The sequence below is a fragment of the Canis lupus genome, chromosome 13, assembly GCF_003254725.2.
Source record: "Canis lupus dingo isolate Sandy chromosome 13, ASM325472v2, whole genome shotgun sequence".
NCBI classification, from domain to species: Eukaryota; Metazoa; Chordata; class Mammalia; order Carnivora; family Canidae; genus Canis; species Canis lupus.
In genome coordinates this window covers 63,054,917-63,080,812 of record NC_064255.1, presented here as the reverse complement: position 1 = coordinate 63,080,812, position 25,896 = coordinate 63,054,917, and the positions used below count along the sequence as shown (strand labels likewise).

Sequence of the window (25,896 nt, the reverse complement as noted above, 5' to 3'; positions counted from 1 at the left end):
AATAGTAATTTCTTAAGAAACAAAGACGTGCCATATGTCAGAAGCTTAGAAAAAGAATATCTTTTTAAAAATGGGAAAAGAAATCAAGCAGGAAAATAATTTTCAGGAGAGGAATTTTATGTTAATGGTATACCGAATAAATTTCCAGAATTAGATGGTTCAGGCTGCCAGGTAGGGTCTAATTCATCTTGTTGTTTGCACCTCTGTCTTCCTCATTTTGAATTGTGTCGACTCTGCTAAAAGATTAAATCATAATTACAAAAAGCAAATATTTTTAATATGTACTATATGCCAAATCTATTTCATCTGCTTTATATGGATTATTATATTTAATCATTGCATTAATGTAATGATTCAGGAATTTGGGGGGAAACTTCAACTCAGAAGTGTTAAATAAAAAAATAATAAAAAAAAAAAAAGAAGAGTTAAATAACTTGCCCACTGATTTATTGAATTACATTGGCTTACACTGCTCGCAAATGGCAGGTCCAAGATTATTCCTCAACTCAACAATCGTCATTCCTAAAGCAGCTCTCTTAACCACTGTACTGTAACACCTCCCATACTTGAAGAAAACTATTCCCTTGGGGTGGTCTACTTCTGTGTCTTTTGATATGGAAAAAAGAACAAAAAAATGCCCCTTCCTCCAAACTAACATATATGCTGTCCTCTGCCCCAGAGCCATTATGATCATCCCTTATACTTTCAATCCCCAACTATCTGTTGGCCCTTCCTTCTTTCCCATTTTTCCACACTGTATCCAGTTGAAAACATTGCACAATGGTTCACTGGCCCATTAGCGGTCTGTGGTTAATTTTGGTTAGACATCAGTGGGAGTCAGATAACAAGAGGTCTGGCAAGTGAAGGCATTGGGTTAGTTTGGTTCTACTTTTGTCTTTCTCTGAGACCCATAATTCTTGGCCCAGAATAGTGGCTAATCTTCTGCCTGGCTTCTTGCCACAATAGTCTTTGAAGCTAAGGTCAGGGAATGTGGCTTTTCCTCTTCCAGAGAAGATATGGGAGGCAGCTTGAAAAAGTGTGGGGGTGGGGGGTCAGAGGGCAGTCCCAGGGAGGCAACTTCTGGTATGCGCTCAGTGTGTGTGGGTCTAGCTACTTGACATAAATTATTTCTGATCTTCACAAACAACCTTTTGAGATGGGAAGCATTCTCATGATCTCAGGAAGAAACAAGGTGGCCTTAGTTTTAGAAAAATGCCCCCATTCACACTACTTTAAAGGACAGAACAAGAATTCACTTCAGGTTCACCTGATTCTAATCTGCTCTCTGCACTGTCAGTTGCATCCCAAGGGCTGGGAGTCAACCAGGGTAAGGATTTACAGGATTACAAACTCCTTGCGCAAACACTTTTTGATAAAGAAACTATCCTATTGTGAGTCATCACTAGGTACCAGGATCTTTGCTGAGCACTTTCCATGTGTTATCTACATTAATTCCACACAACTCTATGAAATAGATACTGTTGTTATTTCTAATTTACAGAGAAGGAAAAAAGAGTCTTAGGAAGATTAAAAAACAGTTTACCTGGGATTGGACACCAGGTAATCTGGTCCCAGACATCCTACTCCCGTCTCTCAAGGGCCCTTTACAGATAGAGCACAAACTAGATGTTTTTGTTTAACACCTTTGTCACTATATGTTGTGTGTGTATATAAATATTTATGTAGTGCTTATTAAAATGTCAGGCAGTGTCCTAAATCCATGATGGGAATTCCTGGATTTAATCCTCACAACAATCCTGGGAAGTAGCTACCATTATCATCCCTGTTTTACAGATAGGGAAAATAAGGCACAGCATGGTAAATCATTTGCCCCATGCCACACAGCTATCAAGGGGCAGGATTCTCTGCAGAGACCATGCTTCCATGCTCACTGAGCTCAGCTGCCCATTGTCATTCCTATTGTTGACAGAGCTCCGTTCCTAAAACTTGGAGTCAGTCCTGCTCATCCCCCACTTAAAGACCTGCAATTTCCCATTATTTGTGACACAAATTAAAAAATATGCTGCTCAGCATTCAAGTCTCTTCACAATTCGGCTCTCTCTTGCCATTCTACCTTCATTTCTCCTTTTGATTAGCTTGGTCTGTCTACTTTAGACCAACTTTCACCCTTAAATTAGCCTAGCCAGTCGTATTCAGGTACTCGTGATTTTCTTCTCAGACTGGAAATATCTTCTTCGTTTTCCAGATCCGAATCAATGTTCAAATTCTCTTCTCCACGCTCTTTCCACTAAGCTTTCCTTGGTTCCTCTTCACAGAGCGATACTTGCTGCCTTCCAGACTTATGTATACCTGCGGAATGCTGTGCCTCTCACTCTGTCTTGCTCTTATACCGTGATGCTTGTTCTTCTCCCATTTGGTTGAGCCTCTGGATCCCTTTACGTTAAGGACTGTGTCTTATTACCATCCCCTAACAGTTCCTAGTATTTAGTGCAGGTTGTTGGCACTCATAAATATCGCTGAATGAATGAGCGTACGTAAAAGTGAATGAAAGTGTCGAACATATTTTAAGCTTTAAGAGAAAAACAGTAGAACTTCTAAGTGCTGTGGAACTAGATTGATTTTCAGGGTTAACAAAAATCACTTCTGTACTGGGTGCATTTTTCCGATAAAAGTACAGCAATATTTTCTGGTTTTGATAGAACTGGCACATCAGAACTGTCAACTTGTTCAACCAGACTTTGATGCAAAGGAGTTGTTGTTCCATAGTTGGAGAGATGGATGACGTTTTAAAAACATAATTCAAGAAGTTGATATTATATTTTAACTCTATGATTTTTTTTTGTTATACTATCTTTCTGGCTGTCTTACAACAGTGTAGGATTTATCTTTGAGGACTGTTTAAGAGTAGCAGAGGCAAACTCTTTCTGATAATACTTTAAGCCATAGCTCTTACCACTCTTAGGAAACACCTTATACATTTCCCGGTTGCTTTCCTTTGCTCTTGCCCTTCGCTCTGTCCAGATGTTCATTTTCCTTGCCATGCCCTCACCTATCACCTCATGCCCAAATTCTTAGTCACCGAGGGCCATTTAAGATGTTCCATTCTCCACAAACTGTCTAGAGAAAAATTAATCTACTTATTCTCTTCTACCAAAACATGGTGTGTTTTGCAATTATAATAGCATTAATCAGGTCTGCTTACTTCTCTATCTCTCCTAGTGGCTTGTAAGCTGATTGTAGGTAGGGATCCTGGCATTTAGTCCCATGTCATACCACTTTTTCTAAGCTATCCTAGCCTCCTCCGTCCAGTTCCCTTAGCGTGCCAAACTCTTTCCAATGTTAATGCTTTAGAGTTTTGGTTTTCTCTGCCTGTGTGTTAGAAACATAGGGGAAACCACAATTTCTTTTCCCTTTTACTTAAAATATGACTACCGAGTAAGAAATTACATTTCTTAGTTGGGCTTTCTTCTAGGTGTAACCGTATTACAAAACTATTTGACACCAACAGGATATGAGCCTAGTAATTATCTCCAACATACAGAGAAGGCACTAATATTATCATTATCCCACTTCATGGGCAAGGTATAGGCTTACAGGGATTCAGTAACTCAGTGCATTAAAACTTACACGTTTGAGTTGAGACTCTTCTATGTTCATGTATCTGTTGTGGATTTGGTTTGCAAGACTCAGGTGAGCAAAATCCTGACAGTTGTAGGATATCTGTAATTGACAACCAGGTCCTAGTGAATGATGACCACACCAAGGGCAGGCCCACTAGTTCCATGATAGCCTATCCTAATACCAGAACAGCCAACCAAACTTCCTGTACAAGCCTAACGTTCCAGACATCTGTTTAAAGAAGTTCTTCTGAGTGAAAGAAGTCAATCGGCCAAGGACAAACATTATATGGAAAAAAATAAATAAACAAAAAATAAAGAAGTTCTTCCAAGATGACCATCTCCCCTTCCTTCCTGCTGGCTGGAAGCAACCGTAGAAGTTACAGCAGAGGATGATGGAACTGCCCTTCTCAGCCTGGATCCCTACATGACTTTACCAAGCAGAGCTTGACTACTAAGCCTGGACTGTTAAGTGAAAGAGAAATAAACTTTTGTTTTGTTTAGTCATTAAATTTTAGAATCTATGTACTAGCCATTACCCCCATCCAATATGCCCCAGAACATCTTTCTATCAGTAGTAAATCCTACTGGTGTTTCAGGTCTCAGCTTAAATATGCCTTTCTCAAAGAGACTTTCCTAATCTCTCAATCTGAACAGTTTTCCCTTACATGTCTTTTTGATCCAGCTCTTTTATCTTAGAAAGTTCAGTGCCATCCACAGCTCTTTAAAAAAAAATTTTTTTTTTTATTTACTTATTTGAGAGAGACAGAAACAAAGAGAGCATGAGCAGGGAGAGGGGCAGAAGGAGAGGGAGAAACAGACTCCCCGCTGAGCAGGGTGTCCAAAGTGGAGCTTCATCCCAGGACCCTGAGATCATGACCTGAGCTGAAGGCAGATGCTTAACCGACTGAACCACCTTAGAGGTGCCCCTAGAACTCTTTTTTTTTTTTTCTAGAACTCTTTTTATTTAGGTGATTGTTGATCTCTCTCTCTCTCTCTTACTAGATTGTAAGCTCTGTGAGTGCACGGACCATATTTGCTTATTCACCAGCACTAACACACTGTCTGGCACATAGATGGCTCCCAATAAAGATTTGTTGAGTAGGGCAGCCCTGGTGGCGAGGCGGTTTAGCACAGCCTGCAGCCCAGGGCCTGATCCTGGAAACCGAGGATTGAGTCCCACGTCGGTCTCCCTGCATGGAGCCTGCTTCTCCCTGCCTGTCTCTCTCTCTCTCTGAATGAATGAATAAATAAAGATTTGTTAAGTAAATACAGCAAATAGTAATGTAATATAATTATAATATTAATATTTATAATTTTCAGGAATTTTACTGTTTTATATATTATCTCATTTAATCCTCTCAACAACATATAAAGAAGTCACTGATAATATAATCCCAGTTTACTAGGAAAAGGTAGGTTTAGAGAAGTTCAATAATAACTCATACAGGTTCACATAGTTCAAAGCTTTTTTTTTTTTTTTTTTAAGATTTTGTTTATTTTTTCATAGAAACACAGAGAGAGGCAGAGACATAGGCAGAGGGAGAAGCAGGCTCCATGCAGGATGCCCGATGTGGGACTCAATCCCGGGTCTACCAGGATCACACCCCAGGCTGCATGTGGCACTAAACCGCTGCGCCCCTGGGGCTGCCCTAGTTCAAAGCTTTTATTTTCAAGCTGAGATTCTCTTCTGTGCTCATGTATCTCTTGGGAATATGGTTAGCAAGAGTTGAGTGCACAATTTTCAGACAGTTCTGCTAATTGAAAAATCTAGGATTTCTATTTATTGAGATTTAGATCCTAGTGAATAATGACCACACCAAAGCAGACTGGTTTGGTCTGAACATGCCTGAACACCCAGGTGACTTTTCTGTGCAACTGTAATTACGTTCTTGTCTCTTCATAACTACAACAGGAGCAAAGTCTAAACACTGTTTATAGTTTAAAAATATTATCAAAACCATGTAGTTAATTCAAGATAAAGCATGAAGAAATATTCTTTTGAACTCCCAAAGGGGCAACTACAAGAATTTTTTGATTATTTTCTTCTTTGTTTGAATCTAGGATTTGATCTGGAGTTGATTGATATTTTAGAGTTATGAATATTTTCTTATTGCATATCTGTTGTTAAATACTCCCTTCACACACCGCACAAACCACACCAAGAATTTAATAGTTAGCACAAGGAAAATCTCTAACTGTAAACAGCTGGTGTAGAAGATTGAGAACAGTATTAAATCAGGAGTCAGGGTGCTGAGGATTTAGGTCTGCACTGCCCAACATGGTAACTATTTACACTGAAATTTAAATTACATAAACATTAAAAACTCAGTTTCTCAGCCACACTAGCTGCATTTTAGAGGCTCAACGGTCATAAGTATTTAGTGGCTACTGTATGAGACCTGAAGATTCATAGGCCATTTTCATCATTGTAATAAATTCTATTCAACAGCATTGTTCTAGACAAGGAATTTTTGGTCTCAAGATACTTTTAGTCTCTATAAGCATTTTTTTTAGTGTTTCACTTCTTAACTTTTATTTTTAAATTGAGATATAATTGACATAAAACACATTAGTTTCAAGTATACAATATAATGATTCAATACTTGTATACATCACAAAATAATCACCACAGTAAATCTAGTTAACATCCATTATCACATGCAGTTACAAATTTTTTCTTGTGATGAGAACTTTTGCTCTCTTAGCCTCAAATATGCATACTGTTTTGTTAACTACAATCACTATGCTGTATGTTATATCCTCAGGACTTTTTATTTTATAATTGGAAGTTGTTACCTTTTGATCCCCTTTAACTATTTCTTCCACTGCCTACCCCCTGGCCTCTGGCAACCACCAGTCTGTTTTCTGTACTTATGAGCTGTTTGTAACTGTTTTTTTTTTTTTGTTGTTGTTGTTTTCTAAGCCCACATAAAGGTAAGATTATACAGTATTTATCTTTCTCTGACTTATTTCCTTAAGCACAAAGCCCTCGAAGTCCATTCATGTTGTTGCAAATGACGGGATTTCATTCTTTTTTACATGCCTCCAGACACTTTTAAACTCTTCAAAATTATTGAGGACCCCAAAGATCTTTCTTTAAAATATGAATTATAACCATAGATATTTACGGTATTAGTAATTAAAACTGAGAAAATTTAAACCAACTGACATTCCATTAGCCATCAGAGTAATGACACCATCACATATCATATAGTCCCTGGGAAACTCATTGTTTTCTTGTAAGGGGGTTAGGAGGAAAAGCAAATAAAATCTTAATATTTAAAAAAATGCTTTGACTTGACAGGCACTCTGAAATGGTCTCAGGGTCTCCTAAGGATCCCCAGTCCACATTTTGAAAACCACTGACCTAGACCCTACTCTATGACTGTCAAGTTCTCTTGTTCCCGTTTTCTTCCAAATGCTATGGTGCTTATTTTGCCCAATCAAAAATCAATGTCCTGATTATTTTAAAGGTTTGACAAAGTAAAATTAAAAAAAAAAAAAAAGATCAAACCAGACTTCTTTGAAGGGGAGAAAATAAAGCCTCTCTAACCTCAGGACTACTTCTAACTTGAATGGAGGCTTAGCAGCTACTCCAATGAGTAGATCAGTCACTGTTTGGATTAAGTGGGTTTTAGTGATTTCTCTGCTTCGACCTCAGTAGATTTTCCTAAACATCTGTGAAACTCACAGTGGCTCAGGCTGAGCAGCCTCAGACAGCAGCTTCATATTTATACTTCGAATTCTCCCGATGTAATTTGTGTTTGCCATCTTCTTGCCATATTAGAAAGGACTTCTTAAAGGATCATTATATAGCACAAATGAAAAGTTCTAAAAAAATATCAAAGTTTTGAATCTGATCTAAGCACCATTAAAATGATTTTAGGATGTTTGGTTTTATTTATTATTTTTTAGATTTATTTATTTACCCATGGCAGACACAGGGAGAAGAGGGAGAAGCAGGCTCCATGCAGGGAGCCCGACGCCGGACCTGATCCCGGGTCTGCAGGATCAGGCCCTGGGCCGAAGACGGGGCTAAACCGCTGAGCCACCCGGGCTGCCCAGGATGTTTGGTTTTAGACTAAGTACTCACAGGTCTTTGCTAGTTGGTTCTAAAAATGTGAAAATGCTATACAATGCTATACCTCACCTCATCCTGAGCTTTCTGAGTTAAACACCTTTTCTGTCAGTGTACTATTCCTGAGAGTAAAATTGAGTTGCTGACAAAGCACCCTGTAATAGGTTAACCATAATAGACTTGGCAAAGATGCCTTTAATAAAATCTAGATCTTTTTTGGAATTTATAAATGTCCATTCTGATAATGTTCTGAATTTGGATGATTTTAATTACAAAAACTCAAGGAATATTCCATAGATTTTGTTAGTATCTGTGATGCAAGTTACCCCTTGCAAGGATATCTCTTGATGTAAGTGCTTGATGCTGGAGATACATAAGTAGATGAGAGAGGAAAGGAAGAAATCCTGCTGCAGTGGGAAAAGGTATAGCCAGGCTGATACACATCACCCAGGGAAGCTGTTGCCCTTTGTCCTCTGATGATTCTCCGCTAGTTCTTGACAAGAGAAGTTACTCACAAATAATCTTTTTACTCCGTCAATGACCAAGTTCTATTTCTTTCTCTTCTTTCTAGATGGTACCAGTTTACCCTCCAAACTCCTCAAAACATTTTTCTCAGTAAGCCGAGTGTGTATTCTGAGTAAGTGTGACCTTTGAGGCCACCAAGCAAGTTTCTTGAGTGAAGCTGTTTGGATGGGCTGCTGGGTTGATCTGGATCCATTTATATATGTATATTTTTTTAAAGATTTTATGTATTTATTCATGAGAGACACGCAGAGAGAGAGGCAGAGAGGCAGAGGGAGGCAGAGGGAGAAGCAGGCTCCATGCAGGGAGCCCGACATGGAACTCGACCCCGAGTCTACAAGATCACACCCTGGGTGCTAAACCGCTGAGCCACTGGGGCTGCCCAATCTGGATCCCTTTATAGATCCTCTCAGTGCGTGAGCCAGAGCTACAGCTGAGGGCAGCAGTATGGGGAGGACCTTCTCCATCTATAACCTAAAGAGAAAGAAGTCACCTCTGTAGATTCAGAACAGTCTGACTCCTTCCCTGTAACCCAACCTCAGTTAGAACCAGGAATAGGCCTAATTATTCTGTTATTGATCGGGACCTCCTCTCGTTCCTTAAGCAACTTTGCCTTGGGAATGTATCACTTATAAAAAGCGCCCAAATGTTTAATCTGCTACTGCGCTTGGCGTTATGCGTAGTGTGATCCTGATTTGAAAAGAGGAGAAACTTTGTGCGATAAGTTACCTATTGAGCAAGGACCCCCCCCCCCCCCCCCGCAAACTGTCTATATAGCATGTTTTAACAGATGAAATCCGAAAGTATTATGAGCCTTCTAAAAACTCTAAACTAGTGTTTTAACAATCATTGCAAGAGGAGTCTGCTTTGGGCTAAAATTTGTATTCAGTACGCACCGAGTCTCGCTTTTGCCTCCTCACTGCAATCTTTCTCTCCTTCTGGTTGATAATGACAACATCTTTTCATGCTAAAGAGTCATATAAACATCCTCCCATCAGGACCACGTACTTTGTACTTTTCTCTGCAAAGACGTCAGATCAAAGCCAGTACAAACTCGTCTGGCCCTGTCTCTCTGCATCATTCTAAACTCACTAGCTCCAAATGCTGTTCTTCCCTCTTGGGGAAGTCCGTGCTTTGTCAGGCTCCTTCTAATCTTCAGGGATGAGCCCTTCACAGTGTGTTCCAGGGGCAGAGGCGGTGACAGAACTCAGTAGAGCTGAGCCTCAGAATTCTCTGCCTTGAGGAGGGAAGCAGGGAGGATTCACTACCACGGGATCCTCCAGTATCCACTGGCAGCAACAAGAGAGTAATTGCCTCTCACTTCTGGGGGCTCCCATGTCATAAAAGTTCCAGAGCGTGATAAGGCAAGAGACAGGCTACGTAGCTAAGGCCAAGTAATGGCAGGTTCTGCCCGCTCCGAGCTGTTTTCGGCATGAATGGCTGGGTAGTGGGTAAGCTCAGGATGGAAGGCGGGGCACAACTAAATAAAGTAATGACAAATAATGATAAGTAATACAGAAGCCTATAGACTGTGTGAGAATGTTTTCTCTTGGTGCAGAAAACAAAACTAAGCATTCTGGCTGAATTTTTTTTCAGCCAGAAAAAAAAAATGTGACTTAGTTGTCTTGATACAGAGTGTATCCAAGGAAATAAATTGAGCACAGAGCTGGGCAAGATTCCTCCAGTCCAGTGCTCTGATTCTTCTCATATCCCACTTCTTTGTATCCCTGAACAGCTGCCTTTGTTCCTAGTTCACCGGTCTCTGAGAATGTGGCCAAGCAAAGTAGGTTGTGGTTTTACAGATAAAATTGCTTATTCTCCTAATTTGATGGCTCACAAGGAGTCAATAAGTGCTTTGGCTCGGCCCTTAGGCAATGCCACTGTCATTCCAGTAGACTGCAGCTGCCTGCATTTTGGTTGGTTTGGATCAGTGCCTGGGTTGCTTCTCTGCTAGCTAGTGGTAAAGGGAGGTCAGCCAAGTCCACCATGGGTTGGAGATAAAGCCTTAGACACACTGTTGATGGAAGCTAAGAGAAGCCAGAGAAAGGGGAGAAGAAAGGAGTGGCCCTCTTCCTTAGCAGATAAGGACGAGCACACTCAAATGTAGGCCGGAGTTCTAATCACGACTGCGTCAAACAGAACGAGGAAGGGCTGGTTACATGATGAACTGAATCTCTCGATGGCACCTTGATGGGACAACCTTTATCACAGTTTTTGTGTTCAGGTGCAGAAGCCTGCCTGCTCATCAGAGCCAAGGTTTCAGGTATGCTAGTTGTTTTCTTAGGGAACCTACAAATAGTGCTCCTTACAATTTCCTGATTTAGGAGTCTTGATTTAATTAAGATAAGAAAAAATAAGTTAGGGACACCTGGGTGGCTAAGTGGGTGAGGCTCTGCCTTCGGCTCAGGGCGTGATCCTGGAGTCCTGGGATCGAGTCCCACATCGGGCTCCCTGCAGGGAGCCTGCTTCTCCCTCTGCCTGTGTCTCTGCCTCTCACTGTGTCTTTCATGAATAAATAAATAAAATCTTTAAAAAAAAATAAAGACAACATATCACCTTTATTACTAAAAAAGCTGATATTAAAGATCAAAATTTGTATCTATGGGTAGATGAACTCCTTAATACTGAACCCCAGAATTAGGCAGATTTATCTACCTAGTCACAAGCTGGGTTGGAAAATCTCAGACACCCCCTCTGGGATAAGCTACTTTCACACATGACAGAGAACAGAACCAATCACTTGCTATAGGTGTGCAGGTGGCTCTCAGGAGACAGGTAAGAGGAAAATGTTATGTTATGCAGGTCCACTAGAGAGAGAGGCTGCACGTGCATGTGTGTGCGCAGGTGTGCATGCAAGTGGAGGGAGGAGGGACAGAGGGAGGGAGAGAATCTTAAGCAGGTTCCACATAGATGCCTGTCAATCTAAAGAATCTTTATCTTCCTCTCAGAAGCTGAGACATCACATTAATTAACTTTTCAATACACCTTCTTTTCCGTAGTAGATATATCATGAGGGGGTAAAAGTAAGTTTACAGGGAAAACATCTCTTTCTGAGCGGTACAACACAACCTGCAGCTCAACTTGCACAATACCCCTCCCCTGCCCTCCAGCATCTCTTCCTCGTGGGTAGGCTTGCTGCTGGATCCTTTACCTTCACACTATGACTCATTCTGTTGCTGCAGATTTTGACTCCCCTGGGTCAGCATTGAGACTGATAAAGAAAAGATGACAAGAAAACTAAAATTTATGAGAAAGTCTTTTTATAACCATTTGTTTATGGTTTTTATAACCATTTGTTTACCAAATGGAGAAATAAAGTTGGCAAGATAATAAGATTCATACTATTTCAGTGATTCTAATAATCGTATTTGATCACATTTTAACATATCTGAAGTCATGATATGCTTACCATTAATGGGGAACACAGATTATTTAACTGATATTTCTCCTTCTAAATAGTATGTAAAATAATGATGACTTACAGTCTATATTGTCTAAGACTGAATAAGTAGCTAATACATGATGAGCCTAAAATTGGTCTCTTGGGTTGTGTAATTTCAAACTTCGGGATATTTTTTGGCTCACAACACTTTTCCCCTGAAATGTGCAGGCAGTTAAGGCAACACGTGTGTTTCATGTTCTATGCAAATGATTTCCTCCCTTCCCCACATCATTTCACATACTGTCATGCGGTTTGGCGTTCAGTCTTGCTTGACCACATCTGTATAGAACTATGCTCCCTGGGAGTCAAATTCCTTCTTTTGTGAACCAAAGTTTCTCAATGAGTTTTATGAAGTGGACTGATGAAACATGTTCATTATCACAAGTTGAACTAATGGTGATTAAATGTTCCAGCAGCTGGGCCCTGTTAATAGAAGAATAAACTGGGGCTGACACTTTATGTAAACTCAAGTGGAATGTGAGGGAAAAGGCTAGGGAAGTTTTCTTATTGCTCAAGACTATTCCCCTTTGCAATCAAGAAATGTGGGAAATAACTGAAGTGGTTATTTCATAGTTGATTTCTTAAGCAATGCTTTGAAATTTTTTTCTATTAAATAAATCTTAAGTGTCTCCTTTGTGCAGAGCATGAACTAGTTGCTTCAAGGGATAAGACATGCCACTCGCCATTGAGAATCTAACACGACACAAAAAGGGAAACACTGGGTGCACTCATGACTAAAAGGAGATTAAGAGAGGGTCAGATAGGTGATACGGGGTTTTGAAGAAGGAAGAAATGTATGTATGAGAAAAGCAAGAGTAGCATCACTGAAGCAATGGCAGAGCTTCAAAAACTTGAGTGAAATTTTCTCAGGCAGATGTGATTGAGACTTCTGGTTTCCAATAATGCAGTCTAGGTTATCTGGAGTCCCATTCTGACAGAAAACGTAAAAAGGAGAGATAAAATATTTTTAAAAACTCTTGTAAAAGTTGAACAGCCAAGGAACGCCTGGGTGGCTCAGTCGTTGAGCATCTGCCTTCGGCTCAGGGTGTGACCTGGGGTCCCAGGATCTAGTCCCACATGGGGTTCCCCACGGGGAGCCTGCTTCTCCCTTTGCCTATGTATCTGCTTCCCTCTCTGTGTCTCTCATGAATGAATAAATAAAAATCTTTAAAGATATAAATAAAAGTCGAAACAGCCAAAACAATGACGAATTATTAGATCAAGATTTGAAGAAAATCAGGAAATCAGAAAATCAGAAAAATAAGTGGTGTATAAAAGACCCCTTTGTCCCTAAGTAGGTTTGCTCATTCTCCCAAATCTGAACTTTGATTTTGGTGACCCAAATATAATGGCCAGTTTAATGGAACACACCTGTCACTGAGTTTGTAATCCAGGACACTGCCCAGATAGGCTGAAGACCCAGGTGAAAACCAGCCCTCAACCATATTTCACACTAAATGGCTAAGTCCAGGTAATATTAAACTTCAAGCTTTAAGATTTAAGGTGGTCCTGGGTTGATGGAGATTTGGAACACAAATCAACTTGGGAAAATGCAATGAATAGTACATGGGCACGCACCATTACCAAGCTCAATATACTTTGCTTACTGCCGGTAAGGATATGACCATATCCATGCAGACACTGGCGTTACTAACATTGTGTAAGGGTGTGTGTGTGTGTGTGTGTGTGTGTGTTAATGACACTATAAATTGACACTTGTAGCTGTTACCACATATTTTTTTGTATATTATTTTATTGGAGTTTGATTTGCCAACACATAGTATAACACCCAGTCCTCATCCCACGAGGTGCCCCCTCCACTGCCTGTCACCCAGTCACCCCATCCCCCTGCCCACCTCCCCTTCCCCTATCCTTTGTTCCTTTCCCAGAGTTAGGAGTCTCTCATGTTCTGTCTCCCTCTCTGATATTTCCTACTCATTTTCTCTCCTTTCCCCTATAATCCCTTTCACTATTTTTTATATTCCCCAAATAAATGAGACCATATAATGTTTTTCTTCTCCGATTGACTTACTTCACTCAGCATAATACCCTCCAGTTCCATCCACGTTGAAGCAAATGGTGGGTATTTGTCGTTTCTAATGGCTGAGGAATATTCCATTGTATACATAGACCACAGCTTCTTTATCCATAATCTTTCGATGGACACCGAGGCTCCTTCCACAGTTTGGCTGTTGTGGACATTGGTGCTAGAAACATCAGGGTGCAGATGTCTCAGCATTTCACAGCATCTGAATCTTTGGGGTAAATCCCCAACAGTGCAATTGCTGGGTCGTAGGGCAGGTCTATTTTTAACTCTTTGAGGAACCTCCACACAATTTTCCAGAGTGGCTGCACCAGTTCACATTCCTACCAACAGTGCAAGAGGGTTCCCCTTTCTCCACATCCTCTCCAACATTTATGGTTTCTTGCTTTGTTAATTTTCCCCATTCTCACTGGTGTGAGGTGGGATCTCATTGTGGTTTTTATTTGTATTTCCCTGATGGCAAGTGATGCAGAGCATTTTCTCATGTGCCTGTTGGCCATGTCTATGTCTTCCTCTGTGAGATTTCTCTTCATGTCTTTTGCCCATTTCATGATTGGATTGTTTGTTTCTTTGGTGTTGAGTTTAAGAAGTTCTTTACAGATCTTGGAAACTAGCCCTTTATCTGATACGTCATTTGCAAATATCTTCTCCCATTCTGTAGGTTGTCTTTTAGTTTTGTTGACTGTTATCTTTGCTGTGCAGAAGCTTTTTATTTTGATGAAGTCCCAATAATTCATTTTTGCTTTGGTTCTCTTGCCTTCACGGATGTATCTTGCAAGAAGTTGCTGTGGCCAAGTTCAAAAAGGGTGTTGCCTGTGTTCTCCTCTAGGATTTTGATGGACTCTTGTCTCACATTTAGATCTTTCATCCATTTTGAGTTTATCTTTGTATCTGGTGAAAGAGAGTGATCTAGTTTCATTCTTCTGCATGTGGCTGTCCAATTGTCCCAGCACCATTTATTGAAGAGACTGTCCTTTTTCCAGTGGATAGTCTTTCGTGCTTTGTCGAATATTAGTTGACCATAGAGTTGAGGACCCATTTCTGGGTTCTCTGTTCTGTTCCATTGATCTATGTGTCTGTTTTTGTACCAGTACCACACTGTCTTGATGACCACAGCTTTGTAGTACAACCTGAAATCTGGCATTGTGATGCCCCCAGCTATGGTTTTCTTTTTTAATATTCCCCTGGCTATTCGGGGTCCTTTCTGATTCCACACAAATCTTAAGATGATTTGTTCCAACTCTCTGAAGGAAGTCCATGGTATTTTGAAAGCGATTGCATTAAATGTGTAAATTGCCCTGGGTAGCATTGACATTTTCACAATATTAATTCTTCCAATCCATGAGCATGGAATATTTTTCCATCTCTTTGTGTCTTCCTCAATTTCTTTCAGAAGTGTTCTGTAGTTTTTAGGGTATAGATCCTTTACATCTTTGGTTAGGTATATTCCTAGGTATCTTATGCTTTTGGGTGCAATTGTAAATGGGATTGACTCCTTAATTTCTCTTTCTTCAGTCTCATTGTTGGTGTATAGAAATGCCACTGATTTCTGGGCATTGAGTTTGTATCCTGCCACACTGCCGAATTGCTGTATGAGTTCTAGCAATCTTGGGGTGGAGTACTTTGGGTGTTCTATGTATAGTATTATGTAATCTACAAAGAGGGAGAGTTTGACTTCTTCTTTGCCAATTTGAATGCCTTTAATGTCTTTTTGTTGTCTGATTGCTGAGGCTAGGGACTTCCAGTACTATGTTGAATAGCAGTGGTGAGAGTGGACATCCCTGTCTTGTTCCTGATCTTAGGGGAAAGGCTCCCAGCGCTTCCCATTGAGAATGATATTTGCTGTGGGCTTTTCATAGATGGCTTTTAAGATATCGAGGAATGTTCCCTCTATCCCTATACTCTGAAGAGTTTTGATCAGGAATAGATGCTGTATTTTGTCAAATGCTTTCTCTGCATCTATTGAGAGGATCATATGGTTCTTGTTTTTTCTCTGGTTGATATGATCTATCAAGTTGATTATTTTATGAATGTTGAACCCAACTTGCATCCTGGGGAAAAATTCCACTTGGTCATGGTGAATAATCTTAATGTACTGTTGGATCCTATTGGCTAGTATCTTGTTGAGAATTTTTGCATCTGTGTTCATCAGGGATATTGGTCTATAATTCTCCTTCTTGCTGGGGTCTCTCTGGTTTTGGAATTAAGGTGATGCAGACCTCATAAAATGAGTTTGGAAGTATTCTGTCCCATTCTATCCTTCAGAAAAGCTTTAGTAGAATAGGTACTGTTTCTTCTTTGAACGTTTGATAGAATTCCGTTGGGAAGCCATCTGGCCCTGGACTCTTGTGTCTTGGGAGGTGTTTGATGATTGCTTCAATTTCCTCCCTGTTTTTTGGTCTGTTCATGTTTTCTATTTCTTCCCTTCCAGTTTTGGTAGTTTGTGGTTTTCCAGAAATGCATCCATTTCTTCTAGATTGCCTAATTTATTGGCGTATAGCTGCTCATTATATGTTACTAAAATCATTTGTATTTCCTTGGTATTGGTGGTGATCTCTCCTTTTTCATTCATGATTTTATTAATTTGAGTCTTTTCTCTTTTCTTTTTAATAAGGCTGGCTAATGGTTTAACTATCTTATTAATTCTTTCCAAGAACCAACTCCTGGTTTTGTTAATCTGTTATACAGTTCTTCTGGTCTCTATTTCATTGAGTTCTGCTCGAATCTTTATTAACTCTCTTCTTCTGCTTGGTGTAGGTTTTATTTGCTGTTCTTTCTCCTGTTCCTTTAGGTGCAATGTTAGCTTGTGTATTTGAGTTTTCTCCATTTTTTTGAGGGATGCTTTTATTGTGATGTATTTCTCTCTTAGGACTGCTTTTGCTGTATCCCAAAGATTTTGAACAGTTGTGTCTTCATTTTCATTAGCTTCCATGAATCTTTTTAATTCTTCTCTAATTTCCTGGTTGACCCTTTCATCTTTTAGCAGGATGCTCTTTAACCTCCACATGTTTGAGTTTCTTCCAAATTTCTTCTTGTGATTGAGTTCAAGTTTCAAAGCATTGTGGTCTGGAAATGTGCAGGGGACAACCCCAATCTTTTGGTATCAGTTGAGACCTGATTTGTGACCCAGTATGTGGCCTATTCTGGAGAAAGTTCCATTTGCACTTGAGAAGAATGTGTATTCAGTTGAGTTCGAATGGAAAGTTCTGTAGATATCTGTGAAATCCATCTGGTCCAGTGTATCATTTAAAGCTCTTGTTTCTTTGGTGATGTTGTGCTTAGAAGATCTGTCATTTGCAGAAAGTGCTGTGTTGAAGTCTCCTACTATTAGTGTATTGTTATCTAAGTATGTCTTTACTTTGGTTATTAATTGACTGATATAGTTGGCAGCTCCCACATTAGGGAATAAATATTCATGATTGTTAGGTCTTCTTGTTGGATAGACCCTTTAAGTATGATATAGTGTCCCTCTTCATCTCTTACTACAGTCTTTGGGATAAACTTTAATTTATCTGATATGATGATTGCTACCCCAGTTTTCTTTTGAGGACCATTTGAATGGTAAATGGTCTCCAACCTTTCATTTTCAGGCTGTAGGTGTCATTAGGTGTCATTTCCTCTAATTTGTTACAACATTTACCACACAACAAAATTGTCATTCTCCAAGTGAATCATGTCAATATAGATAAATATAATTTTTTAACTTAATAGATAAATGCATTATATGCTATTTTTACTGAGTCTTCCTGTGTTTCAGGCTGTGTTTTCTAACCCTATCACCTTTCTCTTCTGGGGTCTCAAACAACTTCTCAAATAAGGGAAAAGGACATAAGTTTTTCTCTGCTGGCTTTATTTTCTGTGTTCCCTCCCTGTCACTTTCTCTAGGCCATCCCCTTCTGCTACCCAAAAAAGATACCCATAATCAGTTAATCCAAGGTGAAAATTGTCAGTTTACCAGCTATACAAATAGCCGCACAGACTTTAAAATCCAGCTTGGTCTTGATTAGAGCACCTTGCGATAGCTACTTAACAGATGGAAGAGGTATTTTTCCTAGAAACATGATGACATTGCACATAGACATATGAAAACAGAATCCTTAAAAGTAATAAATAGTTGCCTAGAGTATTGACAATCACCCAATTTGAGTGTAAGGTAAGGAATAGAGAAGAAATTCAGTCAGAGAGCAGCAGACCTGAGTTGCCTTGGGATGACCATGGTTTTAATAATACTTACCTCTCAAATGTAAAGAAAGCTGGTCATTTTCTAGATCCTAGTCAGGTTAAATAGTGTACCACTTCATTTATCCATCAGCAAGATTAAAAACCTGTTCATAGTTGTTAAAGTATAGATATTTGGTAATATATTTCTTAAGACAATTCCCACATAAAGGAGAGAAGTTAGCAATAGCAAAGTCAGATGGGGTGATATTCTATTGTTTAAACTAACAAGCTGGAAACAAACCTTCATGAAATATCCTCTAGCAAGCCAGAATCCTATCTGCTCAAATAGTAAGACCAATCTTTCCCTTATTTCTTCCCCTTAATTCTCCACTTGCCCCCAAATTTCTTCCTCTTTGCTCTATCATAATGTCTGAGATTCCACCATTGCATTTATTTTTTGGGGAGGGGGGTGGCTAAGGTTTATTTGGTTTTCAAATAAACCACTCACTCCTAAACACCTACTTTATCAAGCTCCCACTGGCTTTTTAGACTTAGCTCCTGGATGGCCTCTTTTATGAATCCCACCTGCCCCCACACCCTGTTCCTGGGGCAACAGCAGCTATTCTGATCAGGCTTTCATTGCCCTGCCCAGCCTGTCCGAGTTCCCAGTATATGACTAGCTCCTTATAAAGTATCTTAGAAGGTTTGATGGAACAACAAAAGAGACAGTAGGATAAGGAGACCTAAGGGTAGTGAAGAGGGTAGTTAGCAATTATAAATTAGCTGATTGGGGTAGGCTTGATTGAGAAGCTGATATTTGAACAAAGACTTGAAGAAATGAGACAGTTATCCACAGGAATATCTGGAAATAATATATTCCGGGCAGAGGAAAAACCAGAGCAAAAGCCCTAAGGCAGGCATATGTATGAGTTGTTCTAGGGTCATTAAGCAGGTCAGTGTGCATGGAGAGAGTGAGCAAGGGACCTCGTAGGAAATGAGTGTTTATATCCTCCCAATACTCAAATGTTGAAGCTCTAACCCTCAATATGTACTTTGGAAAAAAAAAGACATTTATGGAAGTAATTAGGGCTAAATGATGACATAGAGTAGGATCCTGATCCAATAGGATTAGTGTCTTTATAAGAAGAGACCTCGGAGAGCTCATTTCTCTCTCTCTCTCTCTCTCTCTCTCCCCCTCTCTGCCATGTAATGGCACAGTGTGAAAGTGTTTGTAAACCAGGAAGAGAGTTCTCACCAGAACCTGACCATGCTGGCACTCTGCTCCAGCCTCCAGAATGGTGAGAAAATAAATGTCTGTTGTTTAAGTCACGTGGTCTATGGTTTGTTATAGAAGCTCAAGCAGACCGAAACAGGGGGTGAGGTAGGGCAGACATAAGGCTTCGTTGGCTATTATAAGAACTAGCACCTTTCTGTGAGTGAGTGAGATGGGATGTGATGGAAAGAAAAGTTTTGAATAAATGAATGACATTATATGATCTATGTTTTAAAACACTACTATGGCCGCTGTTTTGAAACAAACTGTGGAGTGAGGGTGGCAAGTATAGAAGCATAAGTCAATTTGAAGATGATGGCCTCCCCAGGTGAGAGAGGCTAGCTCAAAGCAGGGAGGTAGTAGTTGAAGTAGTGAGAAGTGATCAGATTCTAGATATACTTTACAGGTAGATTCAATAAGATTTCCTGACAAAAATAATATCCAATGTGTGGGTAAAAAGAAGTCAAGAAAAATCCCCAAGTTTTTTGGCCTGGACAGTGGAGGGGGTAAATTTGCTGTCAACTATAATGTAGACTTGCAGGTAGATCACATTTTTGGGGATGGTCAAGAGTTCCATTTTGGATATATTAACTGTGAAATGGCTGTTAGATACTGAAGTGGAGTGTTCAGTGGGAAGTTAGATACACAAGTCTGGAGTTCAGGAGAGGGTTCAAGGGTGGAGTTTTAAGTCTGAGAGTCATTGGCACATAGATGACATTTAGTCATAAGACTGGATGAAATCACCAGGGTCTGTTCTTTTCTCTTTCTCCACTTTGAAATTATTTTTCTCCTTCCCTACTCATCATTGCTCTGCTTCTGCATTTTCTAGCATCAGAACAAGGGTAGAGGAACACAGAGGAAGATGACAATTTATATTTATTTATTTATTTATTTATTTATTTATTTATTTATTTATTTATTTTTTACTGAATTTATTTGTGGTTCTTTCTTGGATGACTGGCTGGTTATACATTATTTTGTACCAGGCTACACCTGCAAACTTTTTATGGGCATGTTGGTTTGTTCTCCAAATATTTTTCATGAAGTACTCTGCATCTTTCTGTGCCCTGATTTGGGGTGTGGGCAGGCAAAGATGGGATGCAGGCCTCACTCAACTTCTTATAAACCCCTCTCCTCAACTTCTGCTTCTAAGGCACTATTCCTCTTGTTTCTTTCTGCTGGTGTTTCTTTGATCTAACAGGGCACTCCTTTATAGTGTCCCTTAAAGATGGCTTATGCCATTATACTTATAACTATATATACATGGGAAAGCAGATGGAAAGGGAATGTACTAAAATAATAGCAGTATATTACTATAGGGGGACTTGGGTATTACTTCCTCATTTATTATACAAAATATATTGTAATATGGTTAAATTTCTTTTTCAGTGAAAAAAATATAATTTTTATATACAAATATATATTAGTATATTTTGTATGCAAGAATGTATGTAGTATTTTTGTATAAAATACAAAATGTTTATGTACACATATTCAATATAAAAATACTATATATGTATTTTTTACTGAATATTTACACATATACTTCTATGTGTATATATCAACAAAGCACAAACACACATATATCTATGTTTAAAGCTTAAAATTACCCTTGTTCTTCCCTGAAGATGACATTGCTAGGATATATCGATTCATTTTAAGACATGAACTACTTGTAAACATTCCAGATTGAAAAGATTATTTATTTATTTATTTATTTAAAAGATTTTATTTATTTATTCATGAGAGACACAGAGTGAGAGACGCAGAGACACAGGCAAAGAGAAGAGCCGGCTCCATGCAGGAAACCTGATGTGGGACTGGATCCCGGGTCTCCAGGATCATGCCTTGGGTTGAAGGTGGCACTAAACTGCTGAGCCACCTGGGCTGCCCTGAAAAGACCTCTTAAATGTAAGTTCATCATTCTTCGGGATGATGTATGTGATCCACTCACTAAGAAGCCTGTTTTCCAGCAATCCTAATTTAGAGAATATCTATTTGGGGAGTGATTGGTTCAAACCTCTCAATTTGAACAAACCAAGTTTTGGGATGGAGAAGTGCCATGGAAGCAAAACACAAACTCTAGGTACCATTACGAACAAATTTAATGAATTAACTACACTGAAATAATTGTTTCTCTCTGTTGTTTTATTCAAAATAAATAAAACAAAATAAAATAAAAATACAAATGGAAAATACAGAATAAATATTTTGCAATTTATTTTGCATAAAAATGGTTTTTTAAAAAAATGTTTACAGGTAGCTTACAAATAAATGATAAAACCAATAATGAAAAAAATTTTCCAGAAAGTAAAGTATAAATGGCTGCAAAAAAAAAAAAAAAAAAAAAAAGGAGAGAAAGGAAAAGAAGCCCACCATCATTCAATTAGAGAAATACAGACTCAAACAATAAGATAATAGTTTTCACCTATCAGTCTAGCAAAGACCAAAGTGTTTGACAAAGACTATCACCAGTGCATTTCATTTTCATAGTCTAATAGACGGAGTTTAAATTAGTGCAAATTCTTTGGAACTGTTCTGGCAATGTTCATCAAAATGTAAAACGCACATACCCTTTGATTCAGTTATTCCTGTTCTATATATTTGTACTACAGGTATGGTTGCATAACTTGTATAGACATAAAATGAAAATACATAAATGTTCACTAAAGCATTATTTCTCACATGAAACCAAGTCCAGAAAGACCTAAATGTCTATCAGAATAGACCGGGAAACTGAACAATGGTACATACCAGCAATAACATATTCTGTCCCAATTCCCCATCCTGAACAAGTAAATAGATGAGTAAATAAATGTACTGAAATGAGACTCTCATTTATGTCATCGATATGCTGGTATATGTAGAGAACATTTCTGAGAATATAAGTCCACCAAAACTGGTAAAAATCCTTACTCCGAGAGATGGAAACCAGACAACTCAGCATTTGAGGTGGAAGGAAACTTATCTTTTACTTTAAAAAAATGGCATAACCCTTACACTGTTTAAATTTTTACCATACATATGTTTTTTCAATAAATATAACACATGTACCTATTTGCTGATGTAAGCTTTGGCCCATAGGTAAGAAAGAGCAAATTAAACAAAATGAAATGACAATAGAAATATGGGTCCCTTTTTGACAGATGGTGCTGGGGGGGAATCAAAACTTGAATGACTCCAAGAAAAATGAATCAAAATTGGATCCACCCAGTGAGTTTTGAGGCAAATCTGAAGAATAATGGATAATTTCCAGAGAGGATCTGATTAATGGTTGTTCTTAATGATTGGCTTGCCTCATAGATGAAGGATTCTTCTCACCCACTGATATTCATGTTTTGGAACAGTCACTCTGTAGTGAATCCGACTGACAGGAATAGAAACAGACCAGAGTCATGGATACTACTGGTCAGGAGGCCATTTTCAGGGAAACTGCTAAAAGTTTGAGACTACCAGAACTAGGACAATGGCAGAAGGAAGAGAAAGGAGGACTGAATGGAGAAGGGTAAAGAAGGTGGAGAAGTGGCAGGGCCTAGAGCCTGGCTGGATGTGGGGCAGAAGAGGAAAGTTAGTCTATGATGACTCCTAAATCCTTGGCTTAGGCAACTGGATGAACTGTAGTGTTAATAAAGTAGAAAAATAGAGGAACAGTGAGTTTGCCCCTCCTTCACCCTGAGCTCCCTGTTCCATGGGGTAGGGCCAGTCATGGGTAAATAAATGTGTGTTTCAAGGTAGGAGGGGAGGTGCAAGGTGGGGGGACAATTGTTTTCAGCAATGGCAATAATTGAATCCCAAGAGTAGAGAAAAATCTCGGTGTCAATGGCAAGTTCTGGAGGGAGGTTTGGCTACATCAGAATGATATATTTTTGTTGGCACCCAGAAGAAAATGCAGAAACAGCTATCAGTCCAGACCAAGATTATAGCATTTGATGATCCAGTGGGGCAAGGCTGGCATTACTGAAGGTAGCAGCAGTCAGGATGTCTTAGATGGCCTGATGACTTACCGTGTCATGGGGAAGAGATGCTCCTCACCTAGAAACACACAGAGGGTCTCTTTCTGGAGGTTTTATGTCTCAGTGTCCCACAGTCTGGGTGTAACCAGGGTGGAGCTGGGTAACTACAAGTGGGAGTAATGGAGATAATAGAGTAATGGAGGATAAACATCAGGATTCCTGGCTTCATGCTGTGGCTCTGCCACTCTCTGGTTTTATAATCTTTGGCAAGTCAGTTATTTGTGTTGATTTAAACCTCCCCCCCCCTACACACACACTACACCCTGTGAAATGAGACAAAATATGAAGCAAATGTAATTCTGACAGCTTATATAGACGAGGAGCCAATAACCCAGACTTGAGAGGTTATGGGAAGGCCTCCTGGAGGAGGTGATACACAAACTAAGACCATTCCTCAGATCTTAGTTCCTTTATATGTCAGGTCAGGTGCAGGGGAAGGAGGCAGGGTAAGGGGATTTAGGTAGAGGGAACAGCATGAGTATAAGCTTTAGGCCAAGAAATGGATAATACGTTCGCAAAGACTATGGGTAATTTGATGTGGCTCCTAGAGCATAAAGAGATGAATGCCGATTCACTTCTTTAGTTTTTTCATTCACTTTCTAAAGTAAATATGAGTATTAACATTTTATAGAAGAAGAAACTGAAATTCAGAGCTGTTATTTGCCTGAAATCATGTTCTTTGTAAATGCTAGAACAAATAGGATCTGTCTGCCTCAAATCCTGTTTTTAACTATTAATTTTTACCACTTCTCCACATTAACACATTTAGAAGAATGGGGCAGGAGGGCAGGTAAGTAATTAAAGTATACAAACCACAAACATAAGGAAGCAAAAAATTTCTAGTAAAGTTAGTTAAATAAATAAATGACTCCCTAACCATGGTTTCTTCTTGGTAGTTTACTATACCCTTTAGAAGCTGTCTCACATTTAGACATGATTAACACCAGCAGAATCTGATGGCCTTGAGTCTTCTTTACAAATGTGCATAAAAAGCCTCAGCAATTTGATGCTCTTTTGCAACTAATTCAGCCACAATGTTTCCATTTTAGAAAAACCATGTATGTATTCTAGAGACCTACTGTAGGTGTGACTTTTCCTTGAGCCCTCCTTCTAGAATCATTTGCCACATGGTATAGGTCATGCTTATTCATTCTAAGGCATTTTCTTTGTATTTGGAATCTTTCAGGTTCATTTCAATGTAGTTGGGTGTGGATTTTATTTTTCTATCATGCTTCGAATCTGTTGGGCTTCTGAATATGAGGATTTCATCTGTCTACAAAATTCTTTGTCATTATCCTTTCAAATATTACTCTTCATTCCTTGTCCCTCCCCACATTGTCTGGTATTCCTTTCAGAAATAAGTTAGATATTTTCAATACTACTCTGGACATCTCAGCCTTCTTTTTATATAGTCTGTATTTTTATCTCTTTGGTGCATCTTAGATTCATCTAAAATGATGCTCTCTCTAGCCAAACCTAATCTATTGACTCACCCCACTGAGCTGTCTACCAGCTACTCTGGAAATGCCCTGCCTTATCCTGGGGTTGCTGCTGGCCATGTCTCTGTGATGTGTCTCTACCCTCCCTTCCTAGGGTGCTAGACCATGAGTGGGTGCATGACACAAACTGTGCCAGCTTGATCCCTTTCCCTTGAAATTTGGAATTTTATATTCTAAAATATTCAGTCTTGTACTTGTGGTCCTGAGATCGTTTTTGCATCAAGCCCAAACCTAGAGCTAATTGTTAGTGTATAGCTTAATAACATGATTATTATTTTTGCCATGATCCACAGCAGCAAAATTTACCACCTGCTTCAGACAGCTTAGAGACAGTTGGAATTGTTAGAATTGTGGATAAGACGATGTAAATAGCCACCATAAAACTGGCCGTCTTACGTACTGATTGGGAATTGATTTTAACATTTTACTAATAATAAGGATAATACTTTATGATTTTTCATGCTTACTTTCAAAGCAATTTTATTTTATTATCTCCTGTTGACAATCCTGTGAGGAATGAAGATACTTTATTTTGTTTGCCATATTTTCACATTTACAAAAGAGTACAGAGAAGTTAAGACAGAATTGCAGAGCCTAGACCTCTGGACCTTTTGCCCAGGGCTCTTTCAATACATGCATATCACCTCTTGAAAGTACAATAGTTTCTCCTGAGGAAATACATTTTCTCTTTCATCTTTGTTTTCCCCTGTCACATGTGAAGACACACATGTAGTGATCCTTTGAAAGATTCAGTTCATAAGAAACTCTCACTTAGCTGTTTCTGCATTCTAACAGTGTAAGTTCCAGATGGCCTTGCTTGCACTATTTAACTATTATCCCTTGGCCACAGTTTATTGGACCTTTGTGGACACCTGAATCCATATAGCCAATAAGGTCTTCTCACTCAGGAACTGGAAATTGAATATGAGGGAAAGTATGTTACTTTTTGCAGATGACCAGTCATCAAGACTCAAAAATCAGAGAGAAGAGAAAAATCCCAGGTCAGCAGAGAGAGACAAAGACACAGCAGATGACAAGAGAAAGTCCTCAGGGCTCCAATGTCCAAGGACTGAATCCCTTTCTGCTACAGATTGCATGTTTATGTCCCTTCAAAGTTCATATGTTGAAACTCTAATCCCCACATGATGGTATTTGGAGGTGGGGGCCTTTGGAAAGTAACCGGGTCATGAGAGTAGAATCCTTATGATGATATTAGTACTCTTATATTGAAAGAAAGAAAAGAAAGAAAGAAAGAAAGAAAGAAAGAAAGAAAGAAAGAAAGA

The 25,896-nt window shown here is 39.2% G+C and overlaps 1 protein-coding gene and 1 long non-coding RNA gene across 3 annotated transcripts in view; one reads left to right on the top strand and one right to left on the bottom strand.

The window, feature by feature from the left end:
- Positions 1-21,294, top strand: part of LOC118355741 (uncharacterized) — a 112,472-nt gene extending 91,178 nt beyond the window's left edge. Inside the window, exons 2-3 of one of the 2 annotated variants that reach the window (XR_007401752.1) lie at positions 19,047-19,126; positions 20,857-21,294. This is a non-coding gene — a long non-coding RNA (uncharacterized LOC118355741). Of the gene's footprint in view, positions 1-19,046; positions 19,127-20,850 lie in introns of both variants that reach the window. The other variant, XR_007401751.1, reaches the window with a different exon arrangement.
- Positions 1-25,896, bottom strand: part of LOC112652150 (growth-regulated protein homolog gamma-like) — a 99,175-nt gene that overhangs the window by 54,012 nt on the left and 19,267 nt on the right. The gene's annotated exons all lie outside the window — the stretch shown is intronic.